General features: G+C 43.7%; 1 protein-coding gene, 1 non-coding gene and 2 pseudogenes across 3 annotated transcripts in view; 3 read left to right on the top strand and 1 right to left on the bottom strand.

The window, feature by feature from the left end:
* Nucleotides 1–14,822, top strand: part of LOC144698091 (uncharacterized) — a 78,317-nt pseudogene extending 63,495 nt beyond the window's left edge.
* Nucleotides 1–16,727, top strand: part of LOC144698102 (uncharacterized) — an 862,314-nt gene that overhangs the window by 65,223 nt on the left and 780,364 nt on the right. The gene's annotated exons all lie outside the window — the stretch shown is intronic.
* LOC144698589 (U2 spliceosomal RNA) lies at nucleotides 7,883–8,057 on the bottom strand (annotated as a pseudogene).
* LOC144698576 (U1 spliceosomal RNA) lies at nucleotides 10,964–11,128 on the top strand. Its single transcript, XR_013580525.1, has one exon. It is a non-coding gene; the product is annotated as a U1 spliceosomal RNA (small nuclear RNA).

The following is a 16,727-nucleotide window of genomic DNA, read 5'->3' as shown; positions in this document are numbered from 1 at the left end:
ACCCCTCAGGATCCTGTATGTTTCAATCAAGTCACCTCTTACTCTTTTAAACTCCAGCGGATACAAGGTCACTCTGTCCAATCTTTCCTTATAAGATGACCTGCCCATTCCTGGTATTAGTCCAGTAAACCTCCTCTGTCCTGCTTCCATTTACATCTTTCCTTAAAAAGGAGACCAATACTACACACAGTACTCAAGACGTAGTATCACCAGTGCCCTGTATAATTGGACAATAACCTCCCTACTTTTGTATTCAATTCCCCACGCAATAAACAATAACATTCTATTAGCTTTCTTAATTGCTTGCTGTACCTGCTTATTAACCTTTTGAGATTCATGCACTGGGACACCCAGATCTCTCTGCATCTCAGAGCTCTGCAATCTCTCATCATTTAGATAATATGCTGTTTTACTCTTCCTGCCAAAAGGGACAATTTCACATTTTCCCACATTATATTGCCAGATCGTTTCCCACTCACTTAACCTAACTAAATCCCTTTGTAACCTCCTTATGTCCTCTTCACAACTTATTTTCCTACGTACTCAGTCATGTTCTCATCATCCTCACCACATTGCTCAATGTCATCTGCAAATATAATTGACCATGGCATTTCCTGTTATTCTTGCTCAGTTAGAACATCCGCGGCCATCAGGAAGAGGAAGGGGTTCAGTGTCCATCCTTGATGCAATTCAACTTTGACGTTGAAACTCTCTCTCCCTCCATACTGCTTCTTACTCTTGGCTTGGCACTCCTTGGACATGTCCTGTAATAGTCGTACATGCTCCTCAGGGACTCCATGAATTCTAACACATCTCAAGACTTCCTCCCTGGGCACCCGGTCATAAGTCTTCTGTAGATCAATGAATACAGTCCTCATGTTGCATTGACCTTCCAGATATTTTTCCATCCCTTGTCTTAAAACAAAAATAGCATTGGGATATGTTTCTACTGATGTTAAGAAGCTCTAGCCCAGTTATATATGTTAATATTCTGGATAAAAGTCAAATAAATCAACTTGATGTTAACAGAGTGATGAGTCATTTAAATATCCCTAATACAAGTTTGTTCCTTTTGAAATGTTCTCTCTCTCCCCTGTTTTCTCCATCCTCACCTCTGACAACAGAAGAGCTTATGGACTTCTTTGTCTCTAAGATTGGGACATTCTGATCAGCTGCCTCTGCTGCTTCCCTCCACTCCATTAGTTCACTGGGCTAAACTTCCTCCAAAGATCTGACCAGCCCCAGCCCTGAACTCACATCTTTCTTTAGTTTCTCTCTTATATCCTCTTATCTTCTCACAAGCTCATCTTGTTCATGAGACCCAGCTTCATCTCTATTTACCCTATCCCCACTGGACTGCTGTCCACCCAGGAGAGTTTTGGAGGAGCGTAAGCTTATGCAGGGTGGAAGTTGGGAGACCAGCCAGGAGGGCAGTGGAATAGTCGAGTCTGGAGGTAACAATGATGTGGATGAGTAGCAAATGGGTTGGCGTGGGATGGAGACAACAGATATAGAGTTGGAAGGAGGCGATCTTCATGATGGAGAGGATATGTCATCGGTAGCTCATCCCTCAGCTCAGAGTCAGATCGGAAACTAAGGTTGCAATGGATCTGGTCCAGCCTCAGAATGTGGCAGGGAGAGGGATGGAGTTGGTAGTGAGGGTAACTGAACTTAGGATGGTGGGTTTTTATAGGCCTGAGTATTAATCCACCTCATGGGCTGCAGCTGTACAGACCTGAGCATTAACCAACCTCTGCCACGTATGATTCCATTACAGTAACAGGCCTTTCAGCCCAACCTCGATCTATAAAAAAAATGCCTGTTCACCAATTGGGCTTTCAATGACACTGTTACAATCCATAATTCTCCACGTGGCCGAATATGTTCCATCAGTGACTGCAGAGCCCAGTGTGATTACTCAGCACTGGGTTGTACTCTGAGCATGTGCAGTACAAGTGATGGATGTGGAACATGATGATCAGGATTTGATAGGAGATGACCTTGAATTACAGAGAACATCGAGTCTGGAAACAGACTATTTGAAGCAACTCATTTGTTTTCATGGTTATCTTCAAAGTATCTCACTCCATTCCATCTCCCTCACTTCAGCCTTTCAGCTTTTCTTTCTAATCTCCTTTCTCTCGTGTACTCATCTAGTTTCCTTTGAAAGCAACTAAGTTACTTCACCTCAACTGCTTCCTGTGGTAGTAAATTTCACATTCTAACTACTCTCTGACTAAAGACATTTCTCCTTATTTTCCTGTTGGTCTTATTAGGAACTATCTTGAAGATATGGTCCTGGTTTTTGATTCCCCCCCCCCCTCCCCCATGGAAACATTGGCTCCACTTCTACCCCGTACAACCCATTCATAGTTTAAAGAATCCTCTGGCAGGTCACATCTAAGCCTTCACTTTTCTAAAGAACAAAGCCCTATCCTTTTAATTTTCCCAATAACTGTAACCGCTCAGTGAGGATATCATCCTTAAAAATCCTTTGTGCACAAGCTCCAATGCTTATTTGACTTTTTAATTGTATGGAGACCAGAAATACCTACATGGTCCTAACCAATTTGAACAATATTTAATTATTTCTTAATTTGGTACCCCTGGAAATAAATCCAGGCCTTTTGTGAACATTTTTATTTGATTTGCTGACTTGCAATAACGTTTTTCATTATTCATCTCTTTCTAGAGATTGCATTTCTCTTCTTCACCATTCAGTTTTTTATTCTCTAAGGTCTAGGCAATGTTTGTATTTTTGCTCCCACGGTATATCATTGCTTATTGCACGAATATATGGGCAATGAGCAGGAGTCGGCCATTCATCCCCTCGTTGTTGAAGTTCATTTGCCACTTAATGACCAGTCTGCAGGTGTTCTAATGTCTTCTTGTATTATGTTACATTCTTCCTCAGTGTTAGAAATGCTGTTTGGCATCAGCTGCCAATATTTTCATTGTTCCCAAGTCCCGGTCCGTAGTGTAAATGATGAATAACGGTGTTGGATCATCACTTTGAACCTTCTTCCAATCTGAAATTGCGGGTGGATGTGGTGGTGATTGCATAGATTACATCAGGGAGGAGGGTCCAGACATTCGGGTTTCCACATAATAAAGTGTTTATTTTATGTATTGTGCCTCTCGAACTGACCTTAATTGGGATGCCGAAACATTACATTCTCTGCCCGCATTCAAGCTATCAATGGCGGCTTATTTACCCAGAACAGCCCGCGCTCCAGAAGGTCCCCTATCAATGACTATAGGAGTCCAGTGCGCAGGTGCATTGTGGGTGTGCGCTCTGAGCATGCTCAGTGTCAGTCATGGTGACAGAGTGAGGAGGAGCGCACGGTTTGGGAGGCGGGAGGAGATTGTGGGCACAGGGTAGGAATGGAAACCGCGGCTGGACTGGGAACTGGATCAACTTCTGGGGTAGGCCTGAGACCCCGAATAAGAGGCCCGAAACCCCGCGTTTACCCCGCGGTGACAGGCCCGAGGACAGCGAGCTCACTGGCCGCCATCTTGCGAGTCGGGGCGGGGCGGGGCGGATCCGGGGGGCGGGGCTTCCTCCCCAGTGACAGACCCGGGTTATTAAAACAAAAATTGCAGGAAAAACTCGGCAGGTCTGACATCATCTGGGAAGAGAAAGACAGAGTTGACATTTCGAGTCCGTATGACTCTTCTTCAGAATTGAAGAGAAGTAGAAATGTGGTGAAATATATATGTTAAAGGGCGGGGCGGTGGGGGGGGGGCGGGGCGGCGTGGGACTGGTGAAGCTGGATAGGAGGCCAGTGATAGGTGAAGGCAAAGGAGAATCCGATTACCCGGGCAATAGGCCGCCGCCATCTTGGGAGAGGAAGGCGGGGCTTGTTCAATGAGGGGGCTCTTGGGCGGCCATCTTGGTGAGGTAAGAGGCAGTGGGCGGGGACTCAGGGACCCATTGGCCTGTGCAGCATTGTAAGATGGAATTCACTTCCCCAGAACAAAAACAGAATTACCTGGAAAAACTCAGCAGGTCTGGCAGCATCGGCGGAGAAGAAAAGAGTTGACGTTTCGAGTCCTCATGACCCTTCAACAGAACTCGAAACGTCAACTCTTTTCTTCTCCGCCGAGGCTGCCAGATCTGCTGAGTTTTTCCAGGTAATTCTGTTTTTGTTTTGGATTTCCAGCATCCGCAGTAGTTTTTTGTTTTTATTTCACTTCCCCAGAGATCAGTGAAGGCTGGGTCATTGCACATTTTCAAGACTGAGTTAGCTGCATTAATTTTTGATCCACAAGGCAGTCATGGGTTATGGGTGCGAGGAGAAATGTGGCGTGAAGGCCAGAATCAAATCAGCCATGATCTCACTGAGCAGGCTTGATGGGCCAAATGGCCTCTGCTGCTGTTATTTCTCACAATCTTATGAAGGTGGGCTGCTTCAGTGAGCGGAGTGCATGTTTGGCCATCTTGTTGGGGAACAGAGAATTGGTGGAACTTCAGCATCCCAGTCATCAGGAGATAAGAGGGGAACGTATGTGAAACAGGGTGTTAAACCTTCGGGGAACCAAGAGAGAAAAAAATGCTTCATAGAAACTAGAATTTTTCACTCTGAATTTCTGGTCTTTCCTGACAGCGCTAACTTTTGTAAACTCCTTTTACAGCATATCAGAAAGGGAGGATTTGAAAATGGAAAGCTCAAACCAAACATCACAGCAAGATCTGACAGAGCCACTTGTTTCATCAGGACCTGAATATTATCCGTCTTTGAGTGTAGCAGGAGAAATGTTTGTCTGTTTACCCGTGGGAAAAGATTTCAAGCATCAGTGTGACTGGAAAAGCACCAAGACACACACACCCATGTAAGCATGTTCCAGTGAATTGACTGTGGAAAGAGTCTTAACCAGTTAAACAACCTGTAAAACATTACCCCATTCACAGTGGAGAGAAACCACACACATATTCTGTATGTGGATGAGGCTTCAACTGATCATCCAATCTGGAGAGACACAAAGGCACCCACACTATGGAGAAACCATGGAAATGTGGGGACTGTGGGGAGGGTTTCAGTTACCCTTCTGAACTGGAAATTCATCGACGCGCTCACACTGGGGAGAGACCATTTACCTGCTCCAATTGTGGGAAGGGATTCACTCAGTCGTCCAGCCTGCTGACACACCAGTATGTTCACACTGATCAGAGACCTTTTGAATGTTCTGACTGTCAGAAGAAATTTAAAAGCAAAAAATATCTTCTCAGACACCAACACATTCACAGTGGGGAGAAGTCATTCACCTGCTCCATGTGGGAAGGGATTCACTGCTACATCTAACCTGCAGAAACACCAGCGAGTCCTCACAAATGAAAGACCTTTTAAATGCCCAGACTGTGGGAAGTGCTTTAAAAGTTCTGGGGAAGTGATATGCCATCAACGTGTTCACACAGACGAGAGACCGTTCAGATGCTCTCACTGTGGGACTGGGTTCAGGCGATCATCTGAACTCACTGTACACCAGCGAGTTCACACTGGGGAGAGGCCGTTCACCTGATCTGCATGTGGGAAGGGATTTACTCAGTCATACAACCTGCTGAAACACCAGCGTATTCACTCTGCTATGAAACCCTTTAAATGTTCTGACTGTGAGGAGAGCTTCAAAAGCAGCAATGATCTGCTGAGACACCAGCAAATTCACACTGTGGAGAGACCGTTCACCTGCTCCGAGTGTGGAAATGGATTCACTGACTTAAAACGTCTACTGAGACACCGGAGAATTCACGAGTGTCTGCAGGAGTTGGATTCTGCTGTTTTTGCTACTGTTAGCCACATCCAGTATTAATCACTGTATTAACCTCTGTATTAATCCTGAGGTGTGTAAGAAATGTGTCCCAGCCACTCTCTTCCATAGTTCAGAGCTCCAGGCATGGAACAGAAGGCTCCTTTATAACTGTATTTGGAGTCAAGAAGAGCAAGTGTGAATGCTGGAAAGTGTAAGATTTTAGTCCAGAAGTCACAGATTACCCAAAAAGGGAGCTGTTGAAGTCATTGGTGATTTTTCAGCATTTTATTAAGAGGCAACATTTAGATACGATACATCAGTTAAATATTCAGAAAAGATACACAACCTGTAACAGCTGAGAATGGTTTACCAATCCTGATCTCTGTGGCTGGAGGTTACAGTCTCCTCGGAATGGTTTACTGGTCCCGGATCAGGGAGATGCTGATCTCCATGGCTGGAGGTGACAGTCTCCTCTGGATGGTTTACTGGTCCTGGATTGGATGATCGGACAGATGAAGCTGATCTCTGCAGCTTGATGTGGCAGCCTCTTCTGTTCTCATTCTTCTGGATCTAGTCCAAGTGTTTGGTGTTAATCTGAAGCCAGATCATTATGGGTCAGTTTGAAAAAACCTTTACTGTCCAAAATGATGTTCCCTCTCGAGCCTGTTTAAACTTCACTCAGACAGTTGGTTTACATGTGGGTCATCAGATCCAACCTGATCAGGGTTAGAGATCTCTTGTTTCAGGGACATTGATAGAGAGATGTCCTTGGTAGAGATAACAGGCCTGTCCTGTGTTTGTCACCCAGTCAGCTGCTGTGGAAGCTTTCTTCGTAACAGAGAGTACGAGAGCTGTTTCTATTAATATTCAATGAATTTCTTAACATCTCATGAAGATTCTTAGATGGTGATATTTTACCAAACAAACTGTTAAATCAGAGATTGGTGTGAAACTGCGACCTGTTCCTGACTGAAAGTGATGTTTCCAGTCTGAAAATTTCCAAGCGTTTGTGTAACATTCTGGAGTCTCCCAATGTAAGGCAGTGACAACAACAACTTGGATTTACCCTTGAACAGATTAAAATGTCCCGAGACCCTTCACAGAGAATCAAAAGCTGGGTCGAAAAGGTACGAAGGAGACAGGTTTAGTGAGGGAATTCAAGCCCCGAGGACCTCAGCAGGGTGAAAGCGCCTCTGCCAATAGTGGAGTGATGTAGGTGTGGGGAGCTGAAGGGGTCAGAATTTTATTTTTGTTCTTTCATGGGATGTGGGGGGTCACTGGAAAGGCCAGTATTTGTTGCCCATTCCTTGTTGCCCTTGAACTGATGGGTTGCTCAGCACAAGAGTCAACTACATTGTTGTGGGAGTTTGGAGTCACATGTAGGCCAGACCAGGTAAGGATGGTAGATTTCCTTCCCTAAAGGGCATCAGTGAACCAGATGGATTTTTACAACTATCGATTACTGAGACTAGCTTTCAATTCCAGATTCATTAATTGAATTTAAACTCCATCAACTGCTGTGATGGGATTTGAACCCATGCCCCCAGAGGATTAGCCTGAATCTCGGGATTACTGATGCAGTGATATTAGCACCACACCACACCACTGCCCTCAGCCCCTTGATTTCAGGAGCACACAAAATGAAGTTGAACACAGTTAAATGTGAGGTAGTAGATTTTGGTCAGAAGAATGAGGAGGTCATTTATTACTTGGAAGGTGTGAGCCTGGGTGGAAAAAAGGAACTAAGAGATCTCTGAGTATAATTGTATCATTCAGAGCAAGGCCATAAAATGAGCAAATCGAGCACTAGGTTTTATTTCTTGAGGAATGGAATTGGAATGTGGGGAAGTTCTGCTAAAGCTGCCTGGAACCCTGGTCAGACCACACTGAGAGTAATGAGTACAGCTCTGGTCACCATTTTATAAAACAAATAGAGAGACCCTGGAGAGGGAGCAGAGAATATTTACAAGGATGATACCAGAAATACATATGAGGAAAGGATTGACAGACTGAGTCCCTTCCCCCTGAAAAATAGCAGGCTGAAGGGTGACCTAATAGAGGTCTTTAAAATTGTGAAAGATTTCGATAGAGAGGAAACAGAGAACGTTTTCTTTTTTTTTTATCCCCTGGAAAGGGGTGGTGCACCATTCCCAGAGATACTGCAATACCGGGTCGATGCGTGGAGTGGACGGAGCAAGCCCCTATTCCATCTCCCTGCTCCAAAAATCAATTTAATATATGGTCCCCAGATAAGGGACGTATCAGATATTAAACTGATAAGAACAGATTTTTTTTTTTTGTAAAAATATACTTTATTCATAAAATATCTTCAATCAACATTCAAAACCATTTCAAAAACAACATTACAAGGGTACAATCCAGGTTAAACTTTTACAAAATGTATCACCAGGTGCATCAGTACAAACAATATTACAATCATTTACAGCCTTTCATTTTGATCTGTACAGCCCGAGGGGCTCTAAACAGTTCCCAGTCTCTCGGTGCGCTGTGGTAGAAAGGTCTTAGACAGCGACCCTTCCCCATTGCGCCTTTGCGGCAGCTGCCCCAGATTTTTTTTTTTTTTTTTTTGTAAAAATATACTTTATTCATAAAATATCTTCAATCACATTCCAAACCATTTCAAAAACAACATTACAAGGGTACAATCCAGGTTAAACTTTTACAAAATGTATCACCAGGTGCATCAGTACAAACAATATTACAATCATTTACAGCCTTTCATTTTGATCTGTACAGCCCGAGGGGCTCTAAACAGTTCCCAGTCTCTCGGTGCGCTGTGGTAGAAAGGTCTTAGACAGCGACCCTTCCCCATTGCGCCTTTGCGGCAGCTGCCCCAAGCTTTAGTGCGTCCCTCAGCACGTAGTCCTGGACTTTGGATTGTGCCAGTCCACAACAATCTGTCGGGGACAGTTTTCTCTTGTGGGAAAGAGAATAACCAGAGGTCTTCAATAGAAGATGGTGTAAAATTATTAACACTGAACTCTGTTAAAACCCCTTTTGTGTTATAGTGAGGAAGGAAAATGGAGAAATAGGGCATAATAGAAATTAATTCCAAGGGAGAAAGATTCTGGGAAATAATGACAATCTTTAAAACACTTACTGCAGCTAAAAACTAAAGTTCTTGAAGATTGGTTGTGTGAGCCAAAGGCAGGAATGTAGGGGCCTCTCTGAGATAAATGGCAACAGGATGTAGCAGCCTGCAGGTACGAGGAAATAGAACCATGGTGAATACACGGAACATTACATGATTAACCAAGGCTAACATTCCTGACATGAACTGTGAATACGAAAATTTAGGTGATTAACTAAGGCTAACATTGCTGACATGAACTATACCTGATTGGTTAAGAGAAACATTCTCAGGGCATGATCACCACAGGGATGAATATTGATTGGGATGGGGCAGAGGTTAATTGGATAAGAGGCAACAAGAAAGAGATCCTCCTGAGCAAGGCCATGTGGAGGAGAAGAAGCCGAGACCAGCAGCCAAGAGAAGGAGAAACAGAGAAGAAACAGATTTGACACAGGTAGAATAACCCACATTAAACTGTAAATCATTGCCAGAGCTTGTTGCTGTAGTTTACATGAAACTTGATAAACTTGTCCTGACTTTGTCTCCATAAAGTTGTTTCACAATTGAAACTTTGTTACTATGTCTGTTTCTGTTGATAAATGAGGAATTAAAACCTCCCAAAAGTACAGATTGAGTTACTGTTTATATTAAAATAGACTGTATCGGTATTTATGTTAAAGTAGAATGTATCTCTGATTACATTACTGAAAACACTGTCTCAGATTCCTGCACTAAGCCAATGCCTCTATTTATAACATACTAGGATCTACCTCAGTTATTACTGCATTGCACCATATCTCTCCTTATATTACAATCGGCTATATTCAAGATATTACTGCACTTGACCCTATCTGATTATTACCAAACTCGACCATGTCTCTCTTTATATTACACGTTACTCTGCCTCAGTTCACAGAATTGTTACGGTGCAGAAGGAGGCCATTTGGCCCATCGTGTCTGCACCGGCTCTCTGAGCATTGTAACTTGGTGCCACTCTCCTGCCTTTTCCCTGTAACCCTGCACATTGTTTCTATATAAATAATCATCTATTGCCCTCATGAATGCCTCAGTTGAACCTGCCTCCACCACACCTCCAGGCAGTGCATTCCCAACTCGAACCAGTCGCTGTGTGAGAAAGTTTTTTTTCACATCACATTTACTTAGACCATAAGACATAGGAGCAGAAATTAGGCCGTTCGGCCCATCGAGTCTGCTCCGCCATTCAATCATGGCTGATAAGTTTCTCAACCCCATTCTCCCGCCTTCTCCCCGTAACTTCTTTTGCAAATCACTTTAAATCTGTGCCCTCTCGTTCCCTCGATGAGTTTCTCCCTATTTACTCTATCGAACCCCCACGTGATTTTGAACACCTCAGTCAAATCTCCTCTTCACCTTCTCCTCTCCAGAAGAACAGTCCCAACCTCTCCAAACTATCTTCATAACTCAAAACAAAAAACAGAATTACCTGGAAAAACTCAGCAGGTCTGGCAGCATCAGCGGAGAAGAACAAAGTTGACGTTTCGAGTCCTCATGACCCTTCAACAGAACTAAGTAAAAATAGGAGAGGGGTGAAATATAAGCTGGTTTAAGTTGTGGGGGGGAGGGGGAGAGAGAAGTGGTTGGGGGGGGGAGGTGGTTGTAGGGACAAGCAAGCAGCGATAGGAGCAGATAATCAAAAGATGTCACAGACAAAAGAACAAAGAGGTGTTGAAGGTGGTGATATTATCTGAAAGAATCTGCTAATTATGACTGGATGGCAGGACACGCAAGGTACAGCGTGGCGCCCAGAACTATATACAATATTCCAACTGAGGCCTAACGAGTGTCTTATATTGAGGGAACAGCGCCACTAATTGGCGAATACCTGTATTGCAGCCAGTGGCCCAGGAAGGCGGTTTGTCTCCTTTTAAGGCATTATGCAAATATAAATGGAGGACAGTATATCAGCTACCTTTTCTCCATCTAGAGGGATAGTTAAGCATGTTCTACAATACATGAGAAAAACTGAGCTGTTTAACGGAAAAATATGAACAGGGTGACGTTATGATTTTTAAAAATTAGTGTATGTGACTATGAGAGGTAGTGCTTGATGCCGGCTGGCAGCGTGTGAGAGTTTAGGGGATACTTACCTGGCAGGGGAGCAAACAATGATCATGCAGGTTGTTCTCCCAGGACGAGGCTATCCCATTGCACTTCGGGTGTGCTGATGCCTGCGATGTCCCCAAATGCGGGATACTCGACTGCAAAATTTGTGGTAGTGGAGGTCTGCGTTCGCGCTATCCCCTGGTTTACAATTCAAAGAATAGACTTCAACTTGTTCGTTTAATGAGGTTCTTTGTTATTTCTTATCCAATGTAAACAATTTGGGCCACAAAATACTCTTTCGAAATCTAGACTCTTTTGTTTTCCCTCCCGCAACTATCCAACCCCCATTCTTTTCCTCCCTGCGATTATCAACAGGCGATTATTCCATCTCCGCATCATTTTAACGCTGTCATTTCTTTTGCGGCCGCCAAATTCCACGCGCCATTTTTAACCCCGTATTTGCCCACTCCAATATTCTCTCTCAAACCCCCATATAATACCCAACCCACCATCAAAACAGTCCCTGCACTCCTTCCAGCACCACCCTCCACCTCCCAACCCACCCCGTATCTCTCTGGACTTCGTTATAATATCATCATTCATATACATTCACCATTTAAAACATGCAACTGCGAACCCTCACTATTTCAAACATGTGCAAGTACCCTGTCCCCATGTACATTCTAATTACCCCCCTCCGAAATCAACAGCAGCCTCCCACCCCCTCTGTATAATCTCCCACTTCAACAGCTCCCTCTGTGATTTCTACCTTCTCAAACTCCTGCCCCCCTCTCCCCATGTGTAAAGTCTTTCCCTGCCCCTTCTGCAGCTCACTTCCCCTGCTGTGTGTTTATCTCATAAACAGGCTTTCCATTCACTTGCCATTATTTCTTCAAGACTTCAGTAGCGCAAAGCGAAGAAATAAACGGAGAAGGAAAGCTGGAGAGAGACAGAAAGAAATCTAAACCCAAAACCTCCGTAAAATGAATAGAAAATGACCAACAGGAATCCCGTTTCTGGGCGGCTCCTTTGTTGTGAGTCGGACTCGGTGGAAATGGAGAAGAAACCGGGAAGCCGCGGCGAGGATGGGGGAGGCGCTGCAGCATCGCTTTAATGGGCAGCCCCGAACCCCAGCCCGGGGAGATCACCGCACGGCTGCCGGGCCCGGCCGCTCTCATTCGGCCTCTGAGAGCCGCACTCGCTGTTCCTGAGGCTGCGCTTGCCACCCGCTCAGTTTCTCCATTGAATCCTGTTTCTCTCCTTGTTTCTCCCAACTCATATTCACCGCCTCATTTTCTTTTCTTCCTCTGAGCCCCTGAACTCCATCTGACAGGGTCATGTTGGAGAGCGGACATTGACTGTCCTGGGAAACAACAGCAAGAGGAGCTCAGAGGCCGGAGGAGCAAAGGAGCAGCGAGTTCAGTCACCAATCGGGGGCATTGAGGACTGGACCCTGAGTCAGTCAGTCAGGGGAGTCAGAGTGAACCCCTGGGGAATCAGTCATCTCTGAAAAATTAAATGAGTATCTCTTTTATCAACAACACAAGTTAACATTTCTCAGTATTTTTTTTATTCTTTGTTATCTCAATCCCAGGACATCTCTGTTGGAGTTCCTCAGGTCAGTGTCCGAGGCCCAACCATCTTCAGCTGCTTTACCAATCACCTTTCATCCATCATAAGTCAGACTTGGGAATGTATCGCTGTTCCTTCACTGTCGCCGAGTTGAAATCATGGGCCTCCCTTCCTAACAGCACCGACACCACATGGACTGCAGCAGTTCAAGGAAGTGGCTCACCACCATCTTCTCAAGGCAATTCCAGCTGGGCATCAAATACTGGTCTTGCCAGTGACACCCACATCACATGAACAAATTAGAAAAAGGAAAGAAACTGGAATTGTCTGTTCTGAATTTCTATCCTTTACTGACTTTTGTAAACTCCTTTTACAGGATACTTGAACAGGAAGATTTGCTGACAGGAAACTCAAAGAAAACATCACGTCAAAATCTGACAGATTCACTCAATACATCAGGAGCTGGATATCATTGAATCTTTAATATAGAAGGAGAAATGTTTTACCAATTGCACAGCCTGAAAAACCATTGCACCATTCACAGCGAGGACAAATTGTGTGGATGAGGTTTGAACTGACCATCCAACATGGACAGCCACAAGGACACCAGCACCATGGTGAAACCGTGGAAATGTGGGAACTGTGGGAAGGGATTTGGTTCCCCATCAAAGCTGGAAATTCATCAACGCAGCCACACTGGGGAGAGGCCATTCACCTGCTCCGTGTGTGGGAAGGGATTCACTCATTCATCCAGCTTTCTGAGACACTAGCACATTCACACTGAGCAGAGTTCAGTCATCTGCTCCGTGTGTGGGAAGGCAATCGGTCATTCATCAAACTTTCTGAGGCACCAGCAAACTCACAGTTTAGAGAGGCAGTTCACATTCTCTGTGCGCGGGAAGGGATTCACTCAGTCATCCTACCTGCTGACACACCAGCGCATTCACACAAGGGAGAGTCCATTCATCTGTTCCTTGTGTGGAGAGGGATTTAACCGATTATCCAGGCTTCTGACTCACCAGAGCATTCACACTGGGGAAAGTCCATACACCTGCTTTATCTGTGGGAAGGAATTTAATCGGCCATCCAAACTACTGACACACCAACGAATTCACACTGGGGAGAGGCCATTCACCTGCTCCATGTGTGGAAAGGGATACACCAATTCATCTGACCTGTTGACACATCAGCGAGTTCACACTGGCGAGAGGCCATTCACATGTTCCATGTGTGGAAAAGGATTCATTCGGTCATCCCACCTTCTGACACATCAACTTGTTCATACTGATCAGAGACCTTTTAAATGTTCTGACTGTGAGAAGACCTTTAAAAGTGAAAAGGATCTGATTACACACCAGCGAGTTCACGAGTGACTATGGGGATTGAAATCTGGTTACTGTTGCTGTTAATCCTGTTCAGGATTGAATTCTTTCATTCTGACAGCTGGAGTTTGTTTCTGCTGAAATATAATTGTGCAAATATGGGTGGCAGCTCAGAAGACTGGACAGAATTTAAAAAAAGAAAAGAATGACTGAAAGATTAATAAAGAGGGAAAAGGTCGAGAACGAGAGAAAGCTAGTTAGAAATATAAAGACAGATAGTAAGAGTAAATTTCGATATTTTAAAATGAAAAGAGTTAACAAAGTGAGGGTTGCTCCTATAGAAAGTGAGTCTGGGGAGTTAATAATGGCAGATGAATTGAAGAGGGATTTTGCATTGTCTTCACTATAGAGGATACAAGTAATATGCCAAGAATGGCTGTAAATCAGGATTTGGAAAGGGGGAGGAGCTCAAGAAAATTACAATCACCAGGGAAGTGGTACCGAGCAAATTGTTGGAGCTGCGGGCTGACAAGTCCCCCTGTCCTGATGGATTTCATCCTCGGGTCTTAAAAGAAGTGGCTAGTGAGATAGTTGATGCGTTGGTTTTAATTTTCCAAAATTCGCTAGATTCGGGGAAGGTCTCATCAGATAGGAAAATAGAAAAGGGAGGGAGACAGAGAGCAGGAAAGTATAGGCCAGTTAGCTTAATATCTATCATAGGAAAAATGTTACAAGTGTTATAACAGGGCACTTAGATAAATTCAAGGTAATCAGGCAAAGTCAATAAAGTTTTGTGAGAGGGAAATCATGCTTAACCAATTTATTGGGGTTCTTTGAAGAAGTAATAGGTGCTGTGGATAAAGGGGAACTGGTGGATGTACTGTACCTATATTTCCAGAGGGCTTTTGATAAGATGTCACATTAAAGGTTATTGTGGAAAATAAAATCTCATGGTGTAGGGGGTAACATATTGACATGAATGGAAGATTAGCTAGCTAACAGGAAACAGAGAGTGGGCATAAATGGGTATATTTCTGATTAGCAGAATGTGATGGTTAGTGTGCCACAAGGATCAGTGCTGGGACCTCAACTCTTTATAATTTATATAAATGATTTGGATGAAGGAACCAATGGTATGGTTGCTAAATTTGCTTATGACACACAGGTAGGAAAATAAATTATGAAGAGGACATAAGGAGGCTACAAAAGGATACAAATAGGTTAGGTGAGTGGGCAAAGATCTGGCAAGTGGAGTATAATGTGGGAAGATGTGACATTGTCCATGTTGGCAGGACGAATAAAAAATCATATTTAAATGGTGAGAGACTGCAGAGCTCTCAGATTCAGAGGGATCTGGGTGTCCCAGTGCATGAATCGCAAAAGGTTAGTGTGCAGGTACCACAAGAAATTAGCAAAGCTGAAAGAATATTATCGTTCATTGCAAGGGAAATTGAATACAAAAGTAGGGAGGTTATGCTTCAGTTATACAGGGCATTTGGTGAGCCCACATCTGGAGTACTATGTGTAATATTGGTCTCATTATTTAAGGAAAGATGTAAATGCATTGGAAGCAGTTCAGCGAAGGTTTAGTTGATCATTACCAGGAATGGGGGGGTTGTCTTATGAGGAAAGGTTGGACAGACTAGGCTTGTTGGACATAGCATGTCAAACTTTGTTTTTCACACATTGTTGTACAATTTTGTCTTTCGTACCTGAGTGTTTAACATCACCTGGCTGGAGCTCAGGAAGGACAATCTGGGGGAGGATCATACACCAGGAACAGAACTTCAGCCTGGACGCAGTCCTTTAGGGTCACACTGAGAGGGACAAATGGCATTTTGGTCTTTCTCATATTTCTTCACTGACAGCAAAACCCACATGTGGATTAATCCTGAGGTGTGTGAGAAATGTGTCACAGCCACTTCTGTGCAGTATATACAGCCTAAAGATGACCAAGGTCAGGCTGTGGAATCCAAGGCCACATAGAAAAATGGATGGAAAAATACAAACTCCCTGTAAATCTATCCCTCTGATTTCTGTTTGGAATCATTGGGTTTCAAAGTTCCCGAGTAGAAGGCTCCTTTACAACTGTGGTTGTACAACCTGAGTCAGGCAGTCTGGAAATGTGCTGTTAAATCAGAGATTGGTGTAAAAGTGTGCTCTGTTCCTGACTGAAACTGAAATGGCAGGAATAAGTCTCCAGTTTAAAAATGACTGTGGTGATTATTCTGTGAAGTTTTTAAGGTTTATTGGTGACAGTCCTGAGTCTACTACTTTAAGCCAATGTCAGCAACAACTTGTATTGACATAGCACCTTTAACATAGTAAAATGTAACTAAAAGTAAATAGTGTAAAGTCTGTATTAAAATAACACAAGGAGGAATTCACAGGATCCTTTTAACTCCCGGGATAATTATACAACAGACATTTGATCTCCAGATAAAGAAGGACCTGCACCATGTTTCCAAGAATTCCCTGCTATATTGGTGTGTGTGTGTTAGATTCCAGGATTTTGTTGCAGTCTTCCTCAGTATTAACTGTACTTCCCAATTTGGTAATCAATTAATTCATAAATAAATCAGTTAATCACTTCCTCATGTCATTGTACACTGTGCTACTGAATTAAAGATTTAATGAACTGTACAACAAAGTTTTGTTAACTGGGAATTCTTATCTGTGATTTACTGTAATTCTGCTCCCAAATTTTAAAATTGGTTTTCTGATTTCTGAGTCCAAATCGTTTATATAAATTTGAATAACAGTGGTTCCAGCATTGCTCCCTGTGGAACATCAATTCCCACCTTTTACCAGTCTGAGTTGCTACTCTTAACCTCTTCTCTCTGCTTTCTGTTTTGTAACCCGCTTGTTATCCATAACAGTGTGCACAAGGTGACCAAGATCAGGCT

The sequence above is a fragment of the Cetorhinus maximus genome, chromosome 23 (genome assembly GCF_964194155.1).
Source record: "Cetorhinus maximus chromosome 23, sCetMax3.hap1.1, whole genome shotgun sequence".
Taxonomy (NCBI): domain Eukaryota; kingdom Metazoa; phylum Chordata; class Chondrichthyes; order Lamniformes; family Cetorhinidae; genus Cetorhinus; species Cetorhinus maximus.
This window is presented reverse-complemented; position numbering and strand designations above follow the sequence as displayed.